Source organism: Bufo gargarizans, chromosome 1 (genome assembly GCF_014858855.1).
Source record: "Bufo gargarizans isolate SCDJY-AF-19 chromosome 1, ASM1485885v1, whole genome shotgun sequence".
Lineage (NCBI taxonomy): Eukaryota > Metazoa > Chordata > Amphibia > Anura > Bufonidae > Bufo > Bufo gargarizans.
Genome location: NC_058080.1, coordinates 612,415,829 through 612,431,961, shown reverse-complemented (window position 1 = coordinate 612,431,961; position 16,133 = coordinate 612,415,829).

Sequence of the window (16,133 nt, the reverse complement as noted above, 5' to 3'; positions counted from 1 at the left end):
ATACTATTGTACAGATGCCTCAGATAACAAAATCATCTTTATTTAAAGGGGTTTTCTGGATATTTAAAGTTATCCTCTAGCCACAGAATAGGAGATAACAATTAGATCAGTGATGGTCTGACCATTGGCTGCCCTGGCTGAAATGAATAATGGAGAGGCAGTCCAGCATGCAAAATGCAGCTCAATTTATCTCTATGTGCTGGCGGCAGCAGTGTGGCACAGTGGTTGCAGAGTGGAGGAATGGATTGAAAGCCCATCAAAGCGCTCTGAAGTGCTTCCGTGGGCTTCCGGGTCCGTTCCTCTGCACCACAAAAGATAGGACATGTCCTATATTTTGCTGTATCTTGCAGACTAATTCAACTCATTGGGTCCGCATCCGAAAACGGAGTGCACACGACTGGTGCCAGTGCATTGTGGACCACAATTTGCTGTCCTCAGCATGGGGACGGAGCACTTATGTTCGTCTGAAAGGACCTTTTGCTGTATGTAATGCATGGAGCTGAGCTACAATACCACACCACATACAACCTGTGGACAGGAGTGGTACTCTTCTCAGAAGAAACCAACCATGCTTTTCTGATTCTGTATAACCCCTTGAAGTGTCATAGCTGCATTAGGGTACGGCCACACGGTCAGATTTCTGTATGCAGTTTTGGAAGCCAAAACCAGAAGTGGTTCATAAAATAAGAGAAAGTATAAAGGGCAGATATGACCTTTTCTCTTTTTTGAAGTCACTCCTGGTTTTGGCATCCAAAACTGCATGCAGAACGGTGGCTGTACCCATAGTGTTGAGCTTTTCAGGCCTAGCTGTAACATGATTTTATGGACATATGCTTTAAACTTGTGTAAACAACTAGAAGATTTTTCTAAGGGCTCATACAACTGAACGTATTTAGTTTCCGTGTCCATTACGTCTTTTTAAGGACCGTATGCAGAACCATTCATTTCAATGGGTCCACAAAAAAAACCTGAAATTACTCTGTGTGCATTCCGCTTCCATATGTCCATTCCGCAAAAAAATAGAATATGTCCTATTATCGTTCGTATTACAGACAAGGATAGGACTGTTCTATTAGGGACCAGCTGTTCCGTTCCGCAAAATACCGAAGGCACATAGACGTCATCCATATTTTTTGAGGACTCATGTTTTGTGGACTGCAGAATACATACTATAGGTGAGTTCCGTCTAAAAAAATAAAACTGATCTCAGACGGAAATGGCTCAAACGGATGACAACTGATGCAACAGGATCCGTTTTTTACAGGATCCAGATTTTTTTTCACTTCTTTGGATGGATCAAAAGAACTGAAAGCTAAACGGTAATGTGAACTCAGCATAAGGCTGGATTCACACGTCCGTTGAACATGGTCCATGTGATACCGGCCTGGATTTATACTGAGTGCAGGAGCGCACGGCGTCATTGGTTGCTATGACGCCGTGCGCTTCCTGCTGCCGCCGCAGTACAGTAATACACTAGTATAGATCATACTTTCTTCATGTCTGATGTAAGATTGGTAGTATGCAGATGGAAAGAAGGAAAAATTGTATTAGCTATCGTTATGTCCCATCAGTCTCTACCTCAGGATTGTGTGCCTTATTTCCAGACACAGTGAAAGGAGATGAGCTGGAATACTGGGCACTGCACAGGGACAGATCTTGTGATGTTTCTGAAAAATATTTAAATAAATATGTACATCGACCTGCAGGGGAGAACGAAGAGGAGGGGAGTGGTAGTTTTGGCACAGATAGGAGAGGTGGTAGTTCATGGTGGTTGTCCTCACTTTAACCCTCCCTGGGGCCGTGCAGTGAAAGGAGGGCTACCCTTTTATTCTCGGGGCATAGCTTGGACTTTCTGGTGCTCCTGCCTGGTAGTGGTTGGGGTGGCTGTGAGGTTAAGTAAATGGCTTGAGTCAATCTCCAGGCTCTTTTGGTCATAATAAACAAATTCTCTTTTTACTGAATAGACGATAGGAGTTGCAGCACAAAAATAGGCATCATTTCAAGGTATATTATTTAAATGAAAGGCAGCTACAGGCTAATTGGCAGCATGGTTTTTGCCTACAGCACAGCCATAATCTGACCAAATCATGACCAAGCCGCGTGGTCGTACCCTAAGGGCTCTTTCGCGTGTCCCTTGCAAGAATCAGACAGCATGCGAGAGAGGGATTGTGCGTTCTGGACTTCGGAAGCGCACAGCATTATCATGATTGATAATGCTGTGTGCCTCTGCCTGACCGTTCTGTAACGGAATCATACTGACAGCTTTATGTCGCTATGATTCTGTTACAAAAAGCCTAGACAGAGGCACACAGCAATATCAATTACGATTATGCTGTGCACTTCCGAAGTCCAGAACACACAATCCCTCTCTCACATGGAGCATGATTCCCGCAAGGGACACGCTCATGTGAAAGAGCCCTTATAGAGTGGGCTTTTCGCATTAGCTGTGTATAGGCAGTAGGAATGATGGTAATAATTAGTGATAAGCGAAGTTATGAAAAATTCTATTTGGTTACTTCGCCGAAGTAACAAAGAAATTCAATTTAGGATAAATTACTTTGTCACAAAGCGCATTGACAGGGAATGGCGAACGATTCACCTCCTGTCATTGAACCCCTCAGATGCTGCGTTTATCACTGCTACAATTGAGGCATTTCAGGAATTAATCAGGTTAAAAAAAATTAAAAATACATACTCACTTTATCTATTTGCTCGTAGACAGGCCGTTGTGACTGTCTTGATTGAAGACACAGCGCAAAATCTTGCACGGTAAGGTGATGTTGACTTCAGTACCGGCTGGTAACTGGGTACTGAAGCCAACTTCAGATCCAAGTTTGGGGGCTTTCAAGTTTAAAAATCAAAGTCAGAAGGTATTCATTAAAGTCTTGCGAATTTTACCTCACCGGAGCTCATACGTTTGACTGCTGTATGGAGACGGATATCTGTACAGCATTCAAACAAAGTTTTGAACAAATCAACTTTGGATCTATGATCCGAAGCCCGATTCGCTCAACACTACTTGTGATCTGTGGGGGTCCTAGCAGTAGGACCCCCACAGACCTAATAGTTATCACCTATTCTGTGGATAGTGGATAACTTGCTGTACAGAGTACTTCTTTAAATGTGCCTGATTATTATTCGTGGCAAATTTTTCATGGTTTAAATAGATAGTACATATATGTTGTGAACATGGCAGGACTTCAGAGAGGAGGAACCATCACTAGATCATTTTACTATAATACTATATTTCACGTTATTATTTTCCAGGAAGCAATGACGCTAAATAAATAATCCTGGAAAACATTGGCGAGCATGCACAACCACTCAAAATTATTGAGGGAAAGGAGACAAACACAGGATAGAGCAGCATGTGCTTAATCGAAGTCTGCTCCATGTGTATGACAGGAATTTGTGCTCAGTGTCAGGTCAGGACAGTAAATATTGGACTCTATCCAGGTCTGAATTTACTGCTTGTCTGCACTTAATGGTGGGTACACCTTAAGGGCTCATGCACACAAACGTATTTTCTTTCCATTCCATTTTTTTTGCGGACCGTATGCGGAACCATTCATTTAAATGGGTCCGCAAAAAAACAAAATGGAAGTTACTCTGTGTGCATTCTGTTTCAATATGTTCATATTTCCGTTCGGCAAAAAAATAGAACATGTCCTATTATAGGGGCCAGCTGTTCCGTTCCGCAAAATACGGAACAGCTGGACGTCATCCATATTTTGTACGGATCCGTCTTTTGCAGACCAAAAAATGCATACGGTCGTGTGCATGAGCCCTAAGGGTGTGTTCATACGCAGCATATTTGCGTATAATTCTTCAAATGAAAAGCAGTTCCATGCGTGTGAATGTGCAGTATGTGCATGGATCTCTGAAAAAGCAAAATAGCCACTGAGTGCTACAAGGGCACAGACATTTCTGCAGCAGATCTGCCCCATTTAAACAATTCTATATGGATTTGCTTTTCATTATAGCAGGTTAAGGCCTAGTTCACATTTCCATTTTTCACTGACAAAATAAATAAAATGCAGATAAAATGCAGACAGCACACGTACACATTGATTTTAATGTGGCTGTTTACAAGTCAGTAGTTATTTTACTGCCCGTGGGTCAGTGAAAAAAATCACGGAGACATGCACTACTTTGGTCCGTAATGCAGACCAAACCCTCCATTATAGTCTATGGATCAGTGAAAAACCACAGTTTTTTTTTGCGGACCTTATGCGGAACCATTCATTTTAATGGGTCTGCAAGAAATAACGGAAGTTACTCTCCTTGTGCATTCCGTTTCCATATGTCCGTTCCACAAAAATATAGAACATGTCCTATTATTGTCCGCATTACTGACAGGGATAGGACTGTTCTATTAGGAGCCAGCTGTTCCATTCCGCAAAATCCGGAATGCACACGGACGTCATCCGGATTTTTTGCGGTTCCGTTATTTGCAGACTGCAAAATACTTACGGTTGTGTGCATGAGCCCTAAGGTTTTTAGTATGCTGTCAAGGGGGGGACTCCATCTTTGAATGAAACCCTTTAGGATGGAATTACCTTTTGCAGGTGCAATAGCCGCTGTGACATGGCCGTGGTGCAGTTTTTTCCACAGCTTCCCAAAAATGCACAACACCGCGGCAAAAACAGCCACAATGTGTAAACCTGTCCTCAAGCAACAGCAAGCAACCTCACCATTTATACTTTGTACAGTAGATTAGTGGGGCATCTGAAACTTAGGAATGCAAAAAATATTGGAACCCCATATTGGAACCACATCGCATGCACCTGTCTCTAGGTCTTTGGTAGATCACCTAACTCAGCCTTTCCAAAATGTGATTCCCAAGCTATAAAATGACATGGATTTCGAAGGAAAAATGCTTGGAAGACTCTCTTATACAACTTTTAAAGGGGTTGTGCAGAACTGTAAAAAGATGGCTGCTTCCTTCCCAAAACAGCACCACCCCTGTCCACAGGTTGTGTGTGGCATCTACCAGCAGCTCACCCGCATCCACTTTAATGGAGTTAAGCTGCGATACCAGGTACAACCCATGGGCAGAGGTGGTGCTGTTTTTGGAATAAAGCAGCCATGTTTTTCTAATCCTGGACAACCCCTTTAAATAAAAGAATTCAATACAAATACCTGAATTGAATAAGCCACTAGGTTCACTAGAAGTGTCTGTCACAGATTTTGTCAAAAATGCCATGCACACATGTAAATATTCTAGTCAGTAAGAGGATTCAGCAAGTTTCTAATAAAACATCAACATCAGCCATTGTGTCCTGTACTTATTCCTTGCATGCTTAAGTGTTCTCTTAAAAAAAATGCTTAATCTGTAGAAAGTTATTCAACTCCGAGCAATTAATGTAGCGAGCACGCTATTATCTCCATCTTTGTTCCTCAGGATGGGAGATTCCTTCCTACTGCCGACCCAGGGCATCCTTTTCCAGGATGCTGAACTGAAGAGATATCAGGACTTTTTCCTTAAAAAACATTCAAACTGTGAACAGCCCTTGACTCTGTGAACTGCACTCTTGATCATGAGCATCCTGTGCGTAAAACTATTGTACTTTTGCCTGACTGTGTTGTGAGGGCTGTGATTAAAGTGTGCCAGAGTGAACAGAACATTCTCACAGTGCCTCCTCCAGGGACCGAACGCGTATACTGCTTCATTTAAGCATAGTTATATGGTTGTTGATGTGTATGTTTAGAACATCAGCATGCTAATTATAGGTGGTACTATTGTAAATGTGCACAGGGAGACGTATGGGTAGATGTTCTTCAGACAGGAGACAGGGGTGGATGGGGGCTACAGTGATGGAGGAAAAAATGAAACTAGAACAGCTTGAACACCTTGACTCAGAGAGATCTGTGTACAGAGCTCAGAGCAAGCAATACACAATTCAAGGAGAAAAAATCCAGTCTCCAAATAAAAAAAACAAAATGTAATGGTCATGATTAAGGACTAGGGATGAGCGAACTCGAACTGTATAGTTCGGGTTCGTACCGAATTTTGGGGTGTCCGTGACACGGACCCGAACCCGGACATTTTCGTAAAAGTCCGGGTTCGGGTTCGGTGTTCGTCGCTTTCTTGGCGCTTTTGTGACGCTTTCTTGGCGCTTTTTGAAAGGCTGCAAAGCAGCCAATCAACAAGCGTCATACTACTTGCCCCAAGAGGCCATCACAGCCATGCCTACTATTGGCATGGCTGTGATTGGCCAGAGCACCATGTGACCCAGCCTCTATTTAAGCTGGAGTCACATAGCGCCGCCCGTCACTCTGCTCTGATTAGCGTAGGGAGAGGTTGCGGCTGCGACAGTAGGGCGAGATTAGGCAGATTAACTCCTCCAAAGGACTTGATTAACTGATCGATCTGCAGCTGTGGATCATTGAGCTGCTGATCCTCAATTGCTCACTGTTTTTAGGCTGCCCAGACCGTTTGTCAGTCACATTTTTCTGGGGTGATCGGCGGCCATTTTGTGTCTTGTGGTGCGCCAGCACAAGCTGCGACCAAGTGCATTTAACCCTCAATGGTGTGGTTGTTTTTTGGCTAAAGCCTACATCAGGGTGAAGCTGTCACACCAAGTGCATTTAACCAGCAATAGTCTGTTCATTTTTTGGCCATATACAAAATCAGGGGCAAGCTGCGCCTGTCACCAAGTGCATTTAACCCTCAATGGTGTGGTTGTTTTTTGGCTAAAGCCTACATCAGGGTGAAGCTGTCACACCAAGTGCATTTAACCAGCAATAGTCTGTTCATTTTTTGGCCATATACAAAATCAGGGGCAAGCTGCGCCTGTCACCAAGTGCATTTAACCCTCAATGGTGTGGTTGTTTTTTGGCTAAAGCCTACATCAGGGTGAAGCTGTCACACCAAGTGCATTTAACCAGCAATAGTCTGTTCATTTTTTGGCCATATACAAAATCAGGGGCAAGCTGCGCCTGTCACCAAGTGCATTTAACCCTCAATGGTGTGGTTGTTTTTTGGCTAAAGCCTACATCAGGGTGAAGCTGTCACACCAAGTGCATTTAACCAGCAATAGTCTGTTCATTTTTTGGCCATATACAAAATCAGGGGCAAGCTGCGCCTGTCACCAAGTGCATTTAACCCTCAATGGTGTGGTTGTTTTCTGGCTAAAGCCTACATCAGGGTGAAGCTGTCACACCAAGTGCATTTAACCAGCAATAGTCTGTTTATTTTTTGGCCATATACTACATCAGGGGCAAGCTGCGCCCGTCACCAAGTGCATTTAACCCTCAGTAGTGTGGTTGGTCAAGCTGTGACACCAAGTGCATTTAACCAGCAATAGTCTGTTCATTTTTTGGCCATATACTACATCAGGGGCAAGCTGCGCCCGTCACCAAGTGCATTTAACCAGCAATAGTGTGGTTATTTTTTGGCCATATCCCAGTCTAATTCTGTCACTAAATCCATACCGGTCACCCAGCGCCTAAATACTAGGCCTCAAATTTATATCCCGCTAAATCTCTCGTTACCGCTGTCCTGTTGTAGCTGGGAAAGTTATTTAGTGTCCGTCAAAGCACATTTTTTGTTCTGGGTTGAAGTACAATTCCCAATTTAGCAATTTCATAATTTAGTGGTTTCTGCTATATCAGAGCTATTTGAAATCTATCCCTAAAAGGGTATATAATATTCAAGGTGCACATTGGGTCATTCAGAATAACTTCACACACACCCGCTACTGTGTATTTTCAAGTCTAATTCTGTCACTAAACCCATACCTGTCACCCAGCGCCTAAATACTAGGCCTCAAATTTATATCCTGCTAAATCTCTCGTTACCGCTGTCCTGTTGTAGCTGGGAAAGTTATTTAGTGTCCGTCAAAGCACATTTTTTGTTCTGGGTTGAAGTACAATTCCCAATTTAGCAATTTCATAATTTAGTGGTTTCTGCTATATCAGAGCTATTTGAAATCTATCCCTAAAAGGGTATATAATATTCAAGGTGCACATTGGGTCATTCAGAATAACTTCACACACACCCGCTACTGTGTATTTTCAAGTCTAATTCTGTCACTAAACCCATACCTGTCACCCAGCGCCTAAATACTAGGCCTCAAATTTATATCCTGCTAAATCTCTCGTTACCGCTGTCCTGTTGTAGCTGGGAAAGTTATTTAGTGTCCGTCAAAGCACATTTTTTGTTCTGGGTTGAAATACAATTCCCAATTTAGCAATTTCATAATTTAGTGGTTTCTGCTATATCAGAGCTATTTGAAATCTATCCCTAAAAGGGTAGATCATATTGAAGGTGCACATAGGGTCATTCAGAATAACTTCACACACACCCGCTACTGTGTATTTCCAAGTCTAATTCTGTCACTAAACCCATACCTGTCACCCAGCGCCTAAATACTAGGCCTCAAATTTATATCCCGCTAAATCTCTCGTTACCGCTGTCCTGTTGTAGCTGGGAAAGTTATTTAGTGTCCGTCAAAGCACATTTTTTGTTCTGGGTTGAAGTACAATTCCCAATTTAGCAATTTCATAATTTAGTGGTTTCTGCTATATCAGAGCTATTTGAAATCTATCCCTAAAAGGGTATATAATATTCAAGGTGCACATTGGGTCATTCAGAATAACTTCACACACACCCGCTACTGTGTATTTCCAAGTCTAATTCTGTCACTAAACCCATACCTGTCACCCAGCGCCTAAATACTAGGCCTCAAATTTATATCCTGCTAAATCTCTCGTTACCGCTGTACTGTTGTTGCTTGGAAAGATATTTAGTGTCCGTCAAAGCACATTTTTTGTTCTGGGTTGAAGTACAATTCCCAATTTAGCAATTTCATAATTTAGTGGTTTCTGCTATATCAGAGCTATTTGAAATCTATCCCTAAAAGGGTATATAATATTCAAGGTGCACATTGGGTCATTCAGAATAACTTCACACACACCCGCTACTGTGTATTTTCAAGTCTAATTCTGTCACTAAACCCATACCTGTCACCCAGCGCCTAAATACTAGGCCTCAAATTTATATCCTGCTAAATCTCTCGTTACCGCTGTCCTGTTGTAGCTGGGAAAGTTATTTAGTGTCCGTCAAAGCACATTTTTTGTTCTGGGTTGAAATACAATTCCCAATTTAGCAATTTCATAATTTAGTGGTTTCTGCTATATCAGAGCTATTTGAAATCTATCCCTAAAAGGGTAGATCATATTCAAGGTGCACATAGGGTCATTCAGAATAACTTCACACACACCCGCTACTGTGTATTTCCAAGTCTAATTCTGTCACTAAACCCATACCTGTCACCCAGCGCCTAAATACTAGGCCTCAAATTTATATCCCGCTAAATCTCTCGTTACCGCTGTCCTGTTGTAGCTGGGAAAGTTATTTAGTGTCCGTCAAAGCACATTTTTTGTTCTGGGTTGAAGTACAATTCCCAATTTAGCAATTTCATAATTTAGTGGTTTCTGCTATATCAGAGCTATTTGAAATCTATCCCTAAAAGGGTATATAATATTCAAGGTGCACATTGGGTCATTCAGAATAACTTCACACACACCCGCTACTGTGTATTTCCAAGTCTAATTCTGTCACTAAACCCATACCTGTCACCCAGCGCCTAAATACTAGGCCTCAAATTTATATCCTGCTAAATCTCTCGTTACCGCTGTACTGTTGTTGCTGGGAAAGATATTTAGTGTCCGTCAAAGCACATTTTTTGTTCTGGGTTGAAGTACAATTCCCAATTTAGCAATTTCATAATTTAGTGGTTTCTGCTATATCAGAGCTATTTGAAATCTATCCCTAAAAGGGTATATAATATTCAAGGTGCACATTGGGTCATTCAGAATAACTTCACACACACCCGCTACTGTGTATTTCCAAGTCTAATTCTGTCACTAAACCCATACCTGTCACCCAGCGCCTAAATACTAGGCCTCAAATTTATATCCTGCTAAATCTCTCGTTACCGCTGTACTGTTGTTGCTGGGCAAGATATTTAGTGTCCGTCAAAGCACATTTTTTGTTCTGGGTTGAAATACAATTCCCAATTTAGCAATTTCATAATTTAGTGGTTTCTGCTATATCAGAGCTATTTGAAATCTATCCCTAAAAGGGTATATAATATTCAAGGTGCACATTGGGTCATTCAGAATAACTTCACACACACCCGCTACTGTGTATTTCCAAGTCTAATTCTGTCACTAAACCCATACCTGTCACCCAGCGCCTAAATACTAGGCCTCAAATTTATATCCTGCTAAATCTCTCGTTACCGCTGTACTGTTGTTGCTGGGCAAGATATTTAGTGTCCGTCAAAGCACATTTTTTGTTCTGGGTTGAAATACAATTCCCAATTTAGCAATTTCATAATTTAGTGGTTTCTGCTATATCAGAGCTATTTGAAATCTATCCCTAAAAGGGTATATAATATTCAAGGTGCACATTGGGTCATTCAGAATAACTTCACACACACCCGCTACTGTGTATTTCCAAGTCTAATTCTGTCACTAAACCCATACCTGTCACCCAGCGCCTAAATACTAGGCCTCAAATTTATATCCTGCTAAATCTCTCGTTACCGCTGTACTGTTGTTGCTGGGCAAGATATTTAGTGTCCGTCAAAGCACATTTTTTGTTCTGGGTTGAAATACAATTCCCAATTTAGCAATTTCATAATTTAGTGGTTCCTGCTATATCAGAGCTATTTGAAATCTATCCCAAAAAGGGTATATAATATTCAAGGTGCACATAGGGTCATTCAGAATAACTTCACACACACGCTTCTGTGCATTTCCAAGTCTAATTCTGTCACTAAATCCATACCGGTCACCCAGCGCCTAAATACTAGGCCTCAAATTTATATCCCGCTGAATTTGAATACAATACATTGGGCCAAATAATATATTTGTTGTTGTGGTGAACCATAACAATGAGAAAAACATCTAGTAAGGGACGCGGACGTGGACATGGTCGTGGTGGTGTTAGTGGACCCTCTGGTGCTGGGAGAGGACGTGGCCGTTCTGCCACATCCACACGTCCTAGTGTACCAACTACCTCAGGTCCCAGTAGCCGCCAGAATTTACAGCGATATATGGTGGGGCCCAATGCCGTTCTAAGGATGGTAAGGCCTGAGCAGGTACAGGCATTAGTCAATTGGGTGGCCGACAGTGGATCCAGCACGTTCACATTATCTCCCACCCAGTCTTCTGCAGAAAGCGCACAGATGGCGCCTGAAAACCAACCCCATCAGTCTGTCACATCACCCCCATGCATACCAGGGAAACTGTCTCAGCCTCAAGTTATGCAGCAGTCTCTTATGCTGTTTGAAGACTCCGCTGGCAGGGTTTCCCAAGGGCATCCACCTAGCCCTTCCCCAGCGGTGAAAGACATAGAATGCACTGACGCACAACCACTTATGTTTCCTGATGATGAGGACATGGGAATACCACCTCAGCATGTCTCTGATGATGACGAAACACAGGTGCCAACTGCTGCGTCTTTCTGCAGTGTGCAGACTGAACAGGAGGTCAGGGATCAAGACTGGGTGGAAGACGATGCAGGGGACGATGAGGTCCTAGACCCCACATGGAATGAAGGTCGTGCCACTGACTTTCACAGTTCGGAGGAAGAGGCAGTGGTGAGACCGAGCCAACAGCGTAGCAAAAGAGGGAGCAGTGGGCAAAAGCAGAACACCCGCCGCCAAGAGACTCCGCCTGCTACTGACCGCCGCCATCTGGGACCGAGCACCCCAAAGGCAGCTTCAAGGAGTTCCCTGGCATGGCACTTCTTCAAACAATGTGCTGACGACAAGACCCGAGTGGTTTGCACGCTGTGCCATCAGAGCCTGAAGCGAGGCATTAACGTTCTGAACCTGAGCACAACCTGCATGACCAGGCACCTGCATGCAAAGCATGAACTGCAGTGGAGTAAACACCTTAAAACCAAGGAAGTCACTCAGGCTCCCCCTGCTACCTCTTCTGCTGCTGCCGCCTCGGCCTATTCTGCTGCTGCCGCCTCGGCCTCTTCCTCCGCCTCTGGAGGAACGTTGGCACCTGCCGCCCAGCAAACAGGGGATGTACCACCAACACCACCACCACCACCTCCGTCACCAAGCGTCTCAACCATGTCACACGCCAGCGTTCAGCTCTCCATCTCACAAACATTTGATAGAAAGCGTAAATTCCCACCTAGCCACCCTCGATCCCTGGCCCTGAATGCCAGCATTTCTAAACTACTGGCCTATGAAATGCTGTCATTTAGGCTGGTGGACACAGACAGCTTCAAACAGCTCATGTCGCTTGCTGTCCCACAGTATGTTGTTCCCAGCCGGCACTACTTCTCCAAGAGAGCCGTGCCTTCCCTGCACAACCAAGTATCCGATAAAATCAAGTGTGCACTGCGCAACGCCATCTGTAGCAAGGTCCACCTAACCACAGATACGTGGACCAGTAAGCACGGCCAGGGACGCTATATCTCCCTAACTGCACACTGGGTAAATGTAGTGGCAGCTGGGCCCCAGGCGGAGAGCTGTTTGGCGCACGTCCTTCCGCCGCCAAGGATCGCAGGGCAACATTCTTTGCCTCCTGTTGCCACCTCCTCCTTCTCGGCTTCCTCCTCCTCTTCTTCCACCTGCTCATCCAGTCAGCCACACACCTTCACCACCAACTTCAGCACAGCCCGGGGTAAACGTCAGCAGGCCATTCTGAAACTCATATGTTTGGGGGACAGGCCCCACACCGCACAGGAGTTGTGGCGGGGTATTGAACAACAGACCGACGAGTGGTTGCTGCCGGTGAGCCTCAAGCCCGGCCTGGTGGTGTGTGATAATGGGCGAAATCTCGTTGCAGCTCTGGGACTAGCCAATTTGACGCACATCCCTTGCTTGGCGCATGTGCTGAATTTGGTGGTGCAGAAGTTCATTCACAACTACCCCGACATGTCAGAGCTGCTGCATAAAGTGCGGGCCGTCTGTTCGCGCTTCCGGCGTTCACATCCTGCCGCTGCTCGCCTGTCTGCGCTACAGCGTAACTTCGGCCTTCCCGCTCACCGCCTCATATGCGACGTGCCCACCAGGTGGAACTCCACCTTGCACATGCTGGACAGACTGTGCGAGCAGCAGCAGGCCATAGTGGAGTTTCAGCTGCAGCACGCACGGGTCAGTCGCACTACAGAACAGCACCACTTCACCACCAATGACTGGGCCTCCATGCGAGACCTGTGTGCCCTGTTGCGCTGTTTCGAGTACTCCACCAACATGGCCAGTGGCGATGACACCGTTATCAGCGTTACAATACCACTTCTATGTCTCCTTGAGAAAACACTTAGGGCGATGATGGAAGAGGAGGTGGCCCAGGAGGAGGAGGAGGAGGAGGAGGAAGAGGGGTCATTTTTAGCACTTTCAGGCCAGTCTCTTCGAAGTGACTCAGAGGGAGGTTTTTGGCAACAGCAGAGGCCAGGTACAAATGTGGCCAGCCAGGGCCCACTACTGGAGGACGAGGAGGACGAGGATGAGGAGGAGGTGGAGGAGGATGAGGATGAAGCATGGTCACAGCGGGGTGGCACCCAACGCAGCTCGGGTCCATCACTGGTGCGTGGCTGGGGGGAAAGGCAGGACGATGACGATACGCCTCCCACAGAGGACAGCTTGTCCTTACCCCTGGGCAGCCTGGCACACATGAGCGACTACATGCTGCAGTGCCTGCGCAACGACAGCAGAGTTGCCCACATTTTAACCTGTGCGGACTACTGGGTTGCCACCCTGCTGGATCCACGCTACAAAGACAATGTGCCCACCTTACTTCCTGCACTGGAGCGTGATAGGAAGATGCGCGAGTACAAGCGCACGTTGGTAGACGCGCTACTGAGAGCATTCCCAAATGTCACAGGGGAACAAGTGGAAGCCCAAGGCCAAGGCAGAGGAGGAGCAAGAGGTCGCCAAGGCAGCTGTGTCACGGCCAGCTCCTCTGAGGGCAGGGTTAGCATGGCAGAGATGTGGAAAACTTTTGTCAACACGCCACAGCTAACTGCACCACCACCTGATACGCAACGTGTTAGCAGGAGGCAACATTTCACTAACATGGTGGAACAGTACGTGTGCACACCCCTCCACGTACTGACTGATGGTTCGGCCCCATTCAACTTCTGGGTCTCTAAATTGTCCACGTGGCCAGAGCTAGCCTTTTATGCCTTGGAGGTGCTGGCCTGCCCGGCAGCCAGCGTTTTGTCTGAACGTGTATTCAGCACGGCAGGGGGCGTCATTACAGACAAACGCAGCCGCCTGTCTACAGCCAATGTGGACAAGCTGACGTTCATAAAAATGAACCAGGCATGGATCCCACAGGACCTGTCCGTCCCTTGTCCAGATTAGACATTAACTACCTCCCCATAACCATATATTATTGGACTCCAGGGCACTTCCTCATTCAATCCTATTTTTATTTTCATTTTACCATTATATTGCGATGCTACCCAAAGTTGAATGAACCTCTCCTCTGCCTGTGTGCTAGGCCTAAATATATGCCAATGGACTGTTGCAGTGGTGGCTGACATGAAGCCTGATTCTCTGCTATGACATGCAGACTAATTCTCTGCTGACATGAAGCCAGATTGTCTGTTACGGGACCTCCCTCCTCTGCCTGGGTGCTGGGCCTAAATTTATGACAATGGACTGTTGCAGTGGTGGCTGACGTGAAGCCTCATTCTCTGCTATGACATGCAGACTAATTCTCTGCTGACATGAAGACAGATTCTCTGTTACGGGACCTCTCTCCTCTGCCTGGGTGCCGGGGCCTAAATATCTGAGAATGGACTGTTCCAGTGGTGGGTGACGGGAAGCCAGATTCTCTGCTATGGAACCTCTCTCCAATTGATTTTGGTTAATTTTTATTTATTTAATTTTTAATTTAATTCATTTCCCTATCCACATTTGTTTGCAGGGGATTTACCTACATGTTGCTGCCTTTTGCAGCCCTCTAGCTCTTTCCTGGGCTGTTTTACAGCCTTTTTAGTGCCGAAAAGTTCGGGTCCCCATTGACTTCAATGGGGTTCGGGTTCGGGACGAAGTTCGGATCGGGTTCGGATCCCGAACCCGAACATTTCCGGGATGTTCGGCCGAACTTCTCGAACCCGAACATCCAGGTGTTCGCTCAACTCTATTAAGGACATTTGCATTCAAAACACATAGACCACTCATGCAGTATATGCTCATATGTATTTTTAATGGATTTTTGGTTTTTATTTGGAGGCATCGAGTGCTGTTTTTTTTATTTTATTTTTTCTTCGTGAATACAATTAGGATGCAACTTAATTTCAGTGGTATATTTATGATCAGAGGTATAGGTGGTTATAACTGAGGCAGAAGCTCATTCGGCAGGTTCTCCACACACCAAAGGTCTCATCTGTCCTCTGTGCAGGAAACTGTGTAACATTTCCCTTCATAGTGGGTGAATTGAGGTAGTGTGACCTGTGCTTGAAAGTACTACATACTGTAGGTTCCAAGAGATTGGTTATGCACAGGAATGGGCAGAGTCTGATGTAAGGCAAGATCTTGTGTGTTGTGTGTGTGTCAACCAGAGGAGAATGTGGGGCAGAGCACCAAAGCTATAGAAGAAATAGTGGAGGACCAGTGAGAGGTCAAAAATGGCCTCCCAGGACCTGCATAGTGTACTTCACTGCAATAGAGTCTGCATATGGGTTGCATCCCCTGGATCAGTCGGGTTACTAAAGCAAATGACAGAGTCAGAGACCACAGGGAGTGGCCGGTCAGTGTGAAAAGCAGCAAAGCTTCTGATGACATGCATTTTAAGAGGAGTTCAGTAGTGTTGAGCGAACTTTGTGTGTTCGGCATATAAGGTTCTGGTTCAGGTTATCTAAGAATTCTGTTATGGATTCCACTACCATCGACCATAAGTTATATGGTCCATGGTAGCGGAATCCATAACGGAATTCTTAGATAACCAGAACCTTGTATGCCGAACTTGAAACACAAAGTTTGCTCATCCCTAGAGTTCAGCAAAAAGCAGGAGGCAACTCATATGCTAATGATATGATTAAGAGTACATTCTCCTCATCTGTGGTACCAGCTTTCTTTGGATCCAGCATTGTTGGATTCTACAGTTCTCCCTATTGGGGTCCGGCAGTGATCCACCCGCCTCCC